The sequence below is a fragment of the Monodelphis domestica genome, chromosome 4 (genome assembly GCF_027887165.1).
Source record: "Monodelphis domestica isolate mMonDom1 chromosome 4, mMonDom1.pri, whole genome shotgun sequence".
Lineage (NCBI taxonomy): Eukaryota > Metazoa > Chordata > Mammalia > Didelphimorphia > Didelphidae > Monodelphis > Monodelphis domestica.
The window spans coordinates 274,443,391-274,455,923 of NC_077230.1; positions in this window are offsets into that span (position 1 = coordinate 274,443,391).

A 12,533-nucleotide genomic window follows, 5' to 3' on the forward strand; every position below is an offset into this window, starting at 1 on the left:
TCCCACCAACTTACTACATAGTATTGGGCAATTCCTATCTTGTCTATGGGCCTCATCTTTCCTTAGCTGTAAAATTTAGTAAGATCAGATCTGATGATCAGTAAGGTCTCTTTTTAGTTCTATTAATCAATGACTCCATGAAAATAAAACAAAATAAAGGCTGAACTTCTCAAAGTCTATCTCCTGAAGATATAGAAGGGATAGTATCCAACCAGTCCTAGGACTGAAAAGATGATAACAGTGGGAAAAAATGCCACTAGACTAATGCATCTCTTAAGACTGTTTCTAATTCTCACAATCTATAATCTAACAATAGCAGAAAGACAGAAGTTACCAGATAAATAGGTTCTTCATAAACGTGAAAAGAACTACCTTCTTCATCAATGGGCAAAAGAGATTAAGGAGAAAAAAATACAAGTTCTAATAGTACTGATACTCTGTCCAGAGTGAAACTAGGGAGAGCTAGACTGGACTTGCTGACCCAGGCAAAGAAAGAACTGGTCTGTGAAGTACTGAGGATGAGGCAATGAACAGAGAGATTCTAGAACCAAGGGAATCTTCCATTAAGATATCGCTCTTTTTACAATCCAGTTGGTAACTCAGCACATATACCTGAATAACAACATGACAACATATACTATATGTCAAATGAATGGTGGATATTGTATTACCTTTTCAGAAGAGGGGATCTGTACTGATGGTTGAGATGGTCAAAGAAAGTTTCATGAAAGAGGTACAAGCCTGGAAGAATATTAGGAAAGTAAGTTTAGAGACTAGAGAGACAATCACTCCCTCTTCTCACAACATTTCACAGTTAATGCTCCCTAAATAAATGGTTATTATCTCTGACAAAAGTTTAATTTCCCAAATATTTAGGGAACTAAGTCAAATTTGCAAAAAATCAAGCCATTCCTCAATTGGCAAATGGTCAAGGGACATGAATAGGCAGTTTTCACATGAGGAGATCAAAACTATCAATAAGCACATGAAAAAGTGTTCTAGATCCTTCCTGATTAGACAAATGCTACTAAAAACAACTCTGAGGTACCACCTTGCACCAGCAGACTGGCCAATATGGCAGCAAAAGAAAATGATAAATGTTGGAGAGGATGTGGCAAAATTGGGTCACTAATACACTGCTGGTGGAGTTGTAAATTGGTCCAACCATTCTAGAGGGCAATTTGAAATTTTGCTCAAAAGCTTTAAAAGAATATTTGCCCTTTGATCCAGCCATACCTCTGCTGCATTTGTACCCCAAAGAGATAAGGAAAATACTTGTTCCAAAATATATATAGCCATGCTCTTTGTGGTGGCAACAAATTGGAAAATGAGGGGGTGTTCTTAAATTGGGGAATGGCTGAACAAATTGTGGTATCAGCTGGTTGATGGAAAACTATTGTGCTCAAAGGAATGATCAACTGGAGGATTTCTGGGTGAACTGGAAAGATTTCCAGGAATTGATGCAGAGCAAAATAAGAAGAATCAGGAAAACATTGTTCACAGATACTGATATGCTGTGGCACAATCATATGCAACAGACTTTTCTACTGTCAGCAATGCAATAATCCAGGACAATCCAGAGGAATTTATGAGGAAGAATGCTATCCACACCCAGAGAAAGAACTGTGGGAACTGAAACACAGAAGAAAAACATATGATCAATCACATAGTTTGATAGGGATATAATTAGAGTTTTGATGTTATAAGATCACTCTACTGAAAATATGAATAACATAGAAGTAGGTATTGAACAATGATACATGTATAACCCAGTGGAATCCCTTGTCGGCTCTAGGAGGGAAGAAGGAAGAGGGGTGGGAAAAATCATGAATCATGTAACCATGGAAAAATATTCTAAATAAATTTTTAAAAAACTACATTAACACAAATATGGTACTGATTCCAAAGCAAGATTTATCAAAAACAGAGAAAGAAAACTAAACACTTATCACCTTAATGAACATAGATGCAAAAAAATCTTAAATAGAATACTAGCAAAAAGACTCCAGCAAGTCATCACAAGAGTTATTCATTATGATCAGGTAGGATTCATACCAGTAATGCAAGGATGGTTCAATATTAGGAAACCCATCCACATAATCGACCATATTAACAAGCAAACCGACAAAAATCACATGATTATCTCAATAGATGCAGAAAAAGCTTTTGATAAAATACAACGCCCATATCTATTGAAAACATTAGAATGTATAGGAATAGAAGGGCCTTTCCTAAAAATAATAAACAGTATATATCTAAAACTATCAGCAAACATCATCTGCAATGGGGATAAACTAGAAGCCTTCCCAATAAGACCAGGAGTAAAACAAGGATGCCCATTATCATCTCTATTATTTAACATTGTACTAGAAACACTCACAGTAGCAATTAGGGAAGAAAAGGAAATTGAAGGTATTAAAATAGGCAATGAGGTGACCAAGCTATTAGTCTTTGCAGATGATAGGATGGTAAAAAGCTAGTGGAAATAATCAAAAACTTTAGCAAAGTAGCAGGATACAAAATAAACCCACATAAGTCATCAGCATCTCTACATAATTCCAACATATCCAGTCAGCAGGAGTTAGACAGAGAAATTCCATTTAAAATAACCCTAGACAATATAAAATACTTAGGAATCTATCTGCCAAGACAAACACAGAAATTATATGCACACAACTAAGAAACATTTTCCACACAATTAAAACTAGACCTAAACAATTAAAAAAACATTAATTGCTCATTGGTAGGATGAGCTAACATAAAAAAAAAATTACAATCCTACCCAAATTAATTTACTTATTTGGTGCCATACCTATCTACCAAGAAACATTTTTACTGAATTAGAAAAAAAAACTATTACAAAGTTCATTTGGAAGAACAAAAGATCAAGAATATTAAGGGAAATAATGAAAAAAAAGGTGAGGGAAGGTGGCCTAGAAGTACCAGAACTTAAACTGTACTATAAAGTAGTGGTCATCAAAACAATATGGTACTAGCTAAGAAACAGAAGGGAGGATCAGTGTAATATGCTTGGGGTAAGTGACCTCAGCAAAAATAAACCCAAAGATCCCAACTTTGGGGACAAAAATTCACTATTTGACAAAACTGCTTGGAAAATTGGAAAACAGTATGGGAGAGATTAGGTTTAGATCAACATCTCACACCCTACACTAAGATAAACTCAGAATGGGTCAATGACTTGAATATAAAGGAGGAAACTTTGAGTAAATTAGGTGAACACAGAATAGTATACTTGTCATATCTATGGGAAAGGAAAGAATTTTAGACCAAGCAAGAGATAGAGAATATTATAAAATATAAAATGAAAAATTTTGATTACATTAAATTAAAAAAGTTTTGTACAAACAAAACTAATGCAACCAAAATTAGAAGGGAAGCAACAAATTGGGAAAAAATCTTTATAACAAAAACTCTGAAAAAGGTCTAATTACTCAAATATATAAGGAGCTAAATCAATTGTACAAAAAATCAAGCCATTTCCCAGTTGATAAGTGGGCAAAGGACATGAATAGGCAATTTTCAGATAAAGAAATCAAAACTATCAATAAGCACATGAAAAAGAGTTCTAAATCTCTTATAATTAGAGAAATGCAAATCAAATCAGCTCTGAGGTAGCACCTCACACATAGAAGATTAGCTAATATAACAACAAAGGAAAGTAATAAATGTTGGAGGAAATGTGATAAAATTGGTACATTAATGCATTGCTGGTGGAGTTGTGAATTGATCCAACCATTCTGGATTCCAATTTGGAACTATGCCTAAAGGACTTTAAAAGACTATCTGCCCTTTGATCCAGCCATGCCACTGCTGGGTTTATACCCCAAAGAGATCATAAGGGAAAAGACTTGTAGAAGAATATTCATAGTTGTGCTCTTTGTGGTGGCAAGAAATTGAAAAAGGAGGGAATGCCCTTCAATTGGGGAATGGCTGAACAAATTGTGATATATTTTGTTGATGGAATACTATTGTGCTCAAAGAAATAATGAACTGGAGGAATTCCATGTGATCTGGAAAGACCTCCAGGAATTGATGCAGAGTGAAAGGAGCAGAACCAGGAGAACATTATACACAGAGACTGATACTCTGTGGTACAATTAAATGTAATAAACTTCTCTACTAGCAGCAATGCAATGATCCGGACAATTCTGAAGGACTTAGGTGGAAGAACACTATCCTCATCCAGAGGAAGGCTTATCGGAATAGAAACACAGAAGAAAAACAACTGCTTGATCACATGAGTCGATGGGGATTTGATTGGGGAATCTAAATAATCACCCTGGTGCAGTTATCAATAATAAGGAAATAGGTCTTTATCAATGAGACATGTAAAACCCAGGGAATTGTGTGTCAGCTGAGGGGGAGTAGGGGCAGGAAAGAACATGAATCATGTAACCATGGAAAAATATTTTAAATTAATTAATTAAAATTTTCAATTACAAAAAAAAGTACATTAGAAACTAAATAAATGGATGGTTATGTGACAAGTTTCTATCACCATCTCACAAAAAAATAAGAGCAGAGTCTAATACACAACTTGGAAGTCCAAATGTGATTTATTGAAGGATATAGCATAATCAGATGGATCCCAGCACTATGGAGAAGGGTCCTCAAAAACAATTGGATCCAATGTTATTGCAAATTTCTGATGAGTATTCCTGTCTCATCAACTCCAAAAAGCACAGGTAAAATTACTTTCAACAATCATACTTCTTTGACTGAGTCCAATAAGAGTCTGAGTAACTATTCTGTATCTAGAGTGGAAAAAACACTTCTTTTTTTCATTTTTTTATTGAAGTAATTAATTAAGAGTATTTTTCCATAGCTACATGGTTCATGTTCTTTCCCTCTCCTCCTTCTTACCCTCCCCAAAGCCAACAAGCAATTCCACTGGGTTTTACATGAATCATTATTCAAAACCTAAAAACAAACAAAACACTTCTGATGTTATTTGAGAGCAAATTCATACGCATTCTCTCTACTCCTCATACCATAACTGAACACAGCTGACTGCCTTCTAGGCATGGAAAGGACCTCTGCTCTTCCTCTGTAGGTACCTGCAGAAACTTTGAAAACATAATGTTCTTTTCCAGTTCTCATTAATCTTGTTTGTTATAGCTATTGTAGACAAACAACACATTCACCATGCAAGGATGATGTGGGCTTATTTATTAAAATGGAAAGATCCCTATGGTCAGAGAAAACACCACATTCTAGGGACAAACAGAAAGAAGACAACTGGGTTCTGGGATACTGGGTCCCTGCCAAAGAGATCCAGACCCTTTTCTCCTGGTATTAAGTGTCAGCAGTCTACTTCACTTATTAGCCTACCTAATTCCTATAGCACTAGCCTTCCTGAAAATTTTAGTGGAACTTTGAAAGAATTCTTCAATTTTTAGTTTTTTAATTAATATTGGCGATAAAAGGTCTCATCTAACCTAGAAGTTAACAAGCGTTCTAGACATATGTGAGCCCTTTGTATATTCCTTTGTGATACATATTCTCTGTATTTTCCCCAAATTGTGGTGTGATAACCTGTAGGAAAGTAAATCTTATATCTGATTAAATTCCTTTTTTCAAAGTACCAACCTAAGTGTAGAGAAGATCATCACCAGTATACCAGCCACTTAGTGATGAATTCTTTGGCCATGACAATTCATGAAATAAAAAAAAAAGATACTCAAAGTCAATTGATCCTTTGTAGTACACTTTCAAATTCTGAAATAATGGTAGAAAAGTGGGAACAGGGGCTAACAATTATACATTTTTCATATATGTACTTCCACAAACATTAACAACATCTGATATTCTAAATACAAAATTCTGGCCCAACAACCAGCAAGTGGATATACTACTTACTGAGATTAATCTTGACAAGTTCACCATGAATGAAACCAAAAGACAAAAGAAAGCTGAAACTAAGTGTGTATGTAGGAACCTAGAAAAGATTAGACCCACTGAGAAAAAACAGTTATAAAAGACATGCTTGTGAGTTTGCCTGGGATTTCATGGGATGGCTAGATCTCAATATAGCAGGTCAAAAGTTTTGTCTAGCTGAGACTTGGATATAGACATTTCCTGAAAAGTTTCCTTCATAATAATATTTGAGTTGTTTATTATTTTGATGACCAAAGAAGTCTTTGTAATGTCATGACCAAATTACCCAAACTCTTTTGCCCTGATTCCTGTATACCACTAAGTTATTGTCAATGTTCCTGAACTGCTTGGGTTTGTAGAAATGCCCTAAAAATGTTTTGGGGAAAGTCTTTTCATAGATACTACAGTATCCTTTGGGAAAGCTACACCCCTAAAAATGATGTCATGCTTAGTACTCTACTCTCTATAAAAACCTTTCTCTTTGTCATAATAAATGGAGATCTTTTATCCTCTTTCTAGCGTTCTCTCTCGCTCTCTCTCTCTCTCTCTCTCTCTCTCTCTCTCTCTCTCTCTCTCTCTCTCTCCCCTTTATCTTTCTATGTCACATACCAGACAGTATCAAATGTGACTATGATTCAATAGCTATTTTTGAACAGATAAATAAAGGAGTTGACAGAGTTGAGTTTATTGAGCATCCAAAAGTAGAATTCAGTTCAAGAAACAGTTGATCATCTCCCAAATGTTGACCAAAAAAACCCAACCCAGAATGAGTGTAATTGTAGCTTATGCTCCAGGTTCTGTGAAAGAGTATGAATGAGTGTGGACATTTTTTTCTTTTTTTTTTTTAACCTTTGCCTTCTGTCTTAGGATAAATACTAACTATTGGTTCCCAGGCCAAAGAGCAATAAGGGTTAGGCAATTGGAGTTAAGGTATTTGCCTGGGATCACACAGCTAGGTAGTATCTGAGTCCAAATTTGAACCCAGGACATTCCATCTCTATTAAGCCACCCAGATGATATATTAGTAGGAAATTTCTAGGAAAACACTGCTATGACATTACAATTAAATCAATAGATGTGATATGAAATAGTAGATAGGAAGCTGGACGTAGATTCAAGAGTATCTGGCTTCACCTCTAAAACGTGTGACCCTGGACAAGGGACTTAACTCTCATTGTCTCTGGCAATTCCTGAAGACTGCTAGTTGCAGTAGTGTTACTGGTTGGCATTTAGCGAGGAAGTTTTCTCATTAGAAGTTCCCTATACTAGTGGTGTCAAACATATAGGAACAGGCCCTGCAGGCTACGTATTAACTGGGAAATCATTAATAAACACTATTTTGTTGTACTGAATTTTTGTTTCTTTTGTTAAATATTTCCCAATTATGTTCTGGTTTAAGAAGCACTTGAGAATTTTATGGGCAGTCAGTTTAACATCTCTGCCCTATACCAATGAAGTCACAAATCTAAACCAAAAAACCCTTTTATCTAAGTAAATTAAATGGATATAGAGAACAGTGAAAAAATATTGATAGATGAGAAACAGATAGATAGATAGATAGATAGATAGATAGATAGATAGATAGATAGATAGATAGATGACAAATAATTAACTAAGCAATTATTCTCTATCCAACACCATGCTAAGCAATGGGAATACAAATATAAGTAAGTAATCTAATCCCTACACATGAGATTTCTAATGGGAAAGGACAATACATAAAGGGTAACTAAGATGTGGAGATATCAAGGAAGTGGCATGGTGACCAAGTTCCCAGCTAGATAAATTAAAAACTCACCAATTAGAGTTAAGAGAACAAAGAGGCGATGTCAAAGGTTCCAGAAGAGGGGCAAGAAGGAAGATAATGATTAGAGTATAAATAGAAGAGTAACAAAATGGTCAGTAATCACAGTTAAGGAATTAAAAAATGAGAAGACTCAAAGGATGACAAAAAATATAAATAGGCAATGTTGGAGGTGTTGGGAAAATTTAATCCTATTAAAACATTAGTAGGAAGGGCAAGTAGGAAGTACAGTGGATAGAGAGTCAGACCTAGAGAATTAGGAATAGGTTTCAAATCTGACCTCAGACACTTCCTATAACTGTGACCCTGAGCAAGTCATTTAACTCCCATTGCCTAGACCTTACTGCTTTTCTGCCTTAGAACAAATATACAGTATTCTTTCTAAGACAAAAGGTAAGAGGTTTTTGGTTTTTTGTTTTAAGAGTTATCGATAGAGCTATGAATTAATAATATCATTTTGGAAAGCAATTTGAAATTATACAAATGGACTAAAATAGCCATGCTTTTTGATCCAGAGATTTCACTACAGACATATAGCCAAAAAGGTCATTGATAAAAATTAAGTCATTTCATATGCCAAAAATGTATAACATTTTTATGTGATAGAAAATACCTGGAAACAAAAGAGTTGCCCATCAATTGAGGAATGGCTAAAAACCATTTGATGTGGAAATATTACTGTACTTTAATAAACAATTAATATGGAGCAGCTAAGAGGTTCAGAGGATAGAGTACCAGGCTGAGAGCTGAGAGGACCTGAGTTCAAATCTGGCCTTAGACACTTCCTAGCTGGGTGACCCTGGGCAAGCCAGTTAGCATCATTTGCCTCTATCCCTTGTTTTAGAGTTGTTACTAAGACAGAAAGTAAGGGTTAAAAAAAATTTCATGGTGAATAGAGAGAAGCCTGGAAAGACTTCCATGAACTGATTCAAAATGAACTAATATAAGAGAGGAAAATCAGATCCAACATGCAAAGGAACAGCCCAAGTGGGGGAAGAGCAAAGAAGACCCAAGATTCCAGAAGGGACAGAGGAACTGGGGGAAGTTGAAACTGCCAGATCACTTCTTCTTGTGAGTTCTCCTGGAATGGATTGTCTGATAGAGGACCTCTAAGACAGGATCCCTCTGGACATTGACTACATTCCAGTGAACCCCTAAATCTTTCTAGCTTCTAGCTGATGACAAAAAAGTAGACTAGGACTTTGTAGGAAGTTGTCTACTAAAGAAGATTTCTCTCTATCTCCAAAATTTCCTGGACTTCATCTCATAGCTAGATTAGTTGAAAAGGAAGGACAAACTCAACAACTGACCAAAAGGAAGGTCAGGCAGATAGCCTGAACCCCTCAGGACTTTGGGGGGAAGTCAGTTGTTAGTCATAGGGATTCCTGTCTCCCATTTTCTTCACCCAACAATCCCATTCTCACTGCCTTGTGTATCCCCAAGAATAAGGAGTTATACTTTTAGATCAGGTCTGACTGCTTTCTAACATCAAGGAAGGGAACTGAGGTTTTGGGGAGAATCACATCCTTTCTCCCCAAGGAGGAGAATTAGCTCCAGACCAGGGCTGAGGAATAACTCAGGTCTCAAAGGAGAAAGGGAGACTGGGAAAATTCCAAGACAGGAAAGTTATCCTGCTTCTCAGCAGTAGCCTCAATCAAGAAAGGAGGCAGTGGGTCATTTCTCTAAGACCTTCTCCTCCAGTCCTTAACCTCCATATTCAACCTAATCTTATTAGACTTACTCTGCTCCTCTGGAAGACAATTTGTGCTACCTTCCCCAAGGGGAAGAAAGGGGAGGATCAATTTCTCCCCTCTCTCCATTTCTTTAGCTCTTTCACAGCCCTCTCTCTCCAGTTCCCCAGTGTGAGTGTAGGTGACTTCATTCTAGTCATATATTATAGTAAGCAGTCAGGGAAAGCAATGCACTCAGTGACTATAACATTGTAAATTTAAAGAAACAAAACAAAACAAAACAAGAAAACAAATGAAAACAAATGTTGCAAAATTACAAAGAACAATCTTGGTCCCAAAGAAAGGATATAAGGAAACAACATCTCCCTTGCTATTTTGCTGATGTGGCAATGGAGAGAGTTCACTGAGAAGGGAATATTCCAAGAATTTTAAGACTTTTTCAATCGGTTGATATTTTTTTTAATTTACCTGTTATTTCCTTCTTTTTTTACTTAAAAAAATTATTTGTTGTATGGGGTGGCTCTTTGGAAAGAAATAGAGAGGGATACAGAGGGAAATTTAGGAGATGTAAAAAGAAAAGATATTAAAGAATTTTAAGATAAAACAAAAAAAAATCAGAGCCTTAGGAATCTTTTTGCCAAGACAAACACAGGAATGATTTGAACACAAGTACAAAATACTTTTCATAAAATTAAAACTAGATCTAAATAACTGGGAAAACATTAATTGTTCATGGGTAGGATGAGCTAATATAATAAAAATGACAATCCTACCCACATAATGTACTTATTCAGTGCCATACCTATCAAACTACTAAGAAATTTTCTTATAGAATTAGAAAAAAAAACTATAACAAAGTTAATCTGGAAGAACAAAAGATCAAGAATATTAAGGGAACTAATGAAGAAAAAGTGAACAATGGTGGCCTAGCAGTACCAGATCTTAAACTGTACTATAAAACAGTGGTCATCAAAAAAATATGGTACTGGCTAAGAGACAGAAGGGTGGATCAATGGAATATACTTGGGATAAATGACTTCAGCAAGCTAGTGTTCAATAAACCCGAAGATCCCAGCTTTTGGGATAAGAAATCACTATTTGTCAAAAAGTGCTGGGAAAATTAGAAAACAGTATGGGAAAAATTAGATTTAGATCAACATCTTACACCCTATACTAGTGATGGGCAAACTTTTGAGTTTGATGTGTCAAAAGTCACCAAAAAACCAAGCAAAAATTGGGTGGTGTGTCACTTTGAGAAAAAAAAATATAATTTTGTGATATTTATAGTTTAAATAACAAAAATGTATAAATGTAATATATAACTCTATTTAATAAACCAAAAACTAATTATTTAACTTACCTGCTTAGTGACTTCTTTGTTCATCTGTCAATTGGTTTCTTTTGTTGGTCTTGATTTTATTTAACTTGTGTGGGGTGCTGTGAACTAAGATAAGTGAGGAGGAGGGGTAATTCTTTAACTAACCTGCCTATTAGTGACATTTTTTTGCTGAATTCCATTGGCTATATCTTCAGTTGAAGGTTGGTATTTTGTATACTTCAAGCCCAAGCAAGCACTATTAACTTTAGCTGTCAATCTGTTTCTTCTGTTGGTTTTGATATTATTTAACACTAAGAATAAGGTCTCATAAAAGTACATAGAGGGAAAAATTGTGAGTAAAGCCATTGCTATATTTTGCAGGGTACTAAAAGTGTCTGGTAATAGGTTTCAGGCACTCCTCCATTTCATGTGGGCCAGAGTCCCACCCAGTCTTCCCCTGGCCCAGCTCTGCCCTGCCCCACTCCTCCCCATCTGGCTGGCCCATGGGTACCAGGAGAGCAGTGGCTGCCACTCACTAGCCTGTCTGCCTGCTCCAGCTCCTTCTGCATATGCCCTCCCCCTCCCCCATGTGGGAGCCTTATACACCCCAGCTGCCTGGTGTGTGCCACTTGCCCCACGGCCACTGCATGGAGCACCCCTCCCTCCCAGCTGGGCCAGCACATGGCCACAGCCACAACTGAGGGAGCTCAGCTCCCCAGGTGGTCCCTGAGGTGTGCTGAGCCCACATATTGCTGCATTTCATTGAAAATGGCTACATGTGCCAGTGCTGACATGCATGTCATAGGTTTGCCATCACAGCCCTATACTAACATAAATTCAAAATGGGTAAATGACTTAAATATAAAGAGTGAAATCATAAATAAATTAGGTGAACATAAGTATACCTTTCCTATGGGAAAGGAAAGAATTTAAGGCCAAGCAAGAGACAGAGAACATTACAAAATATAAATTGAATGATTTTGATTATATTAAATTAAAAAGGGGTTGTATAAACAAAACCAATGCAACCAAATTAGAAGGAAAGCAATAAACTGGGGAAAAATTTTTGTAACAAAACTCTCTGACAAAGGTTTAATTTCCCAAATATATAAGAAGCGTAAGTTAAATTTACAAAAAAAAAAAAAATTCAAGCCATTCCCCAATTGACAAATAGTCAAGGGATATATAGAGGCACTTTTCAGATTAAAAAAATCAAAACTATCAATAAGCACATGAAAAAGTGTTCAAAATCACTCCTGATTAGAGAAATGCAAATCAACAACAACAATCAGGCCTAGCAGATTGACTGGTATGACAGTAAAGGAAAATAAGAAGTGTTGGAGGGGATATGGCAAAATTGAGATGTTTAATGCATTACTATTGGAGTTGTAGATTGATTCAACCATTCTGGAGGCAATTTGGAACTATACCCAAAGAGATTTAAAAGACTGTATGCCCTTTGATCCAGTCATACTACTTCTGGGTTTGTATCCCAAAGATATACCAAAAATAAGTTGGTACAAAAATATTCACAGCTGCACTTTTTGTGGTGGCAAAAAATTGGAAAATAAGAGGGTGTCCTTTGATTGGGGAAAAGCTGAACAAATTATAGTATCTAATTGTGATGGAATGCTATTGTGCTGTAAGAAATGATGAACTAGATGAATTCCATGTGAACAGGGAAGACCTACAGGAATTGGTGCAGAGTGAAAGGAACAGAACCAGAAGAACATTGCACAGAGAAACTGAAACATTGTGGCACAGTCCAATATAACAGACTTTTCTACTAGCAGCAATGCAATGATCTAGGACAATCCAGAGG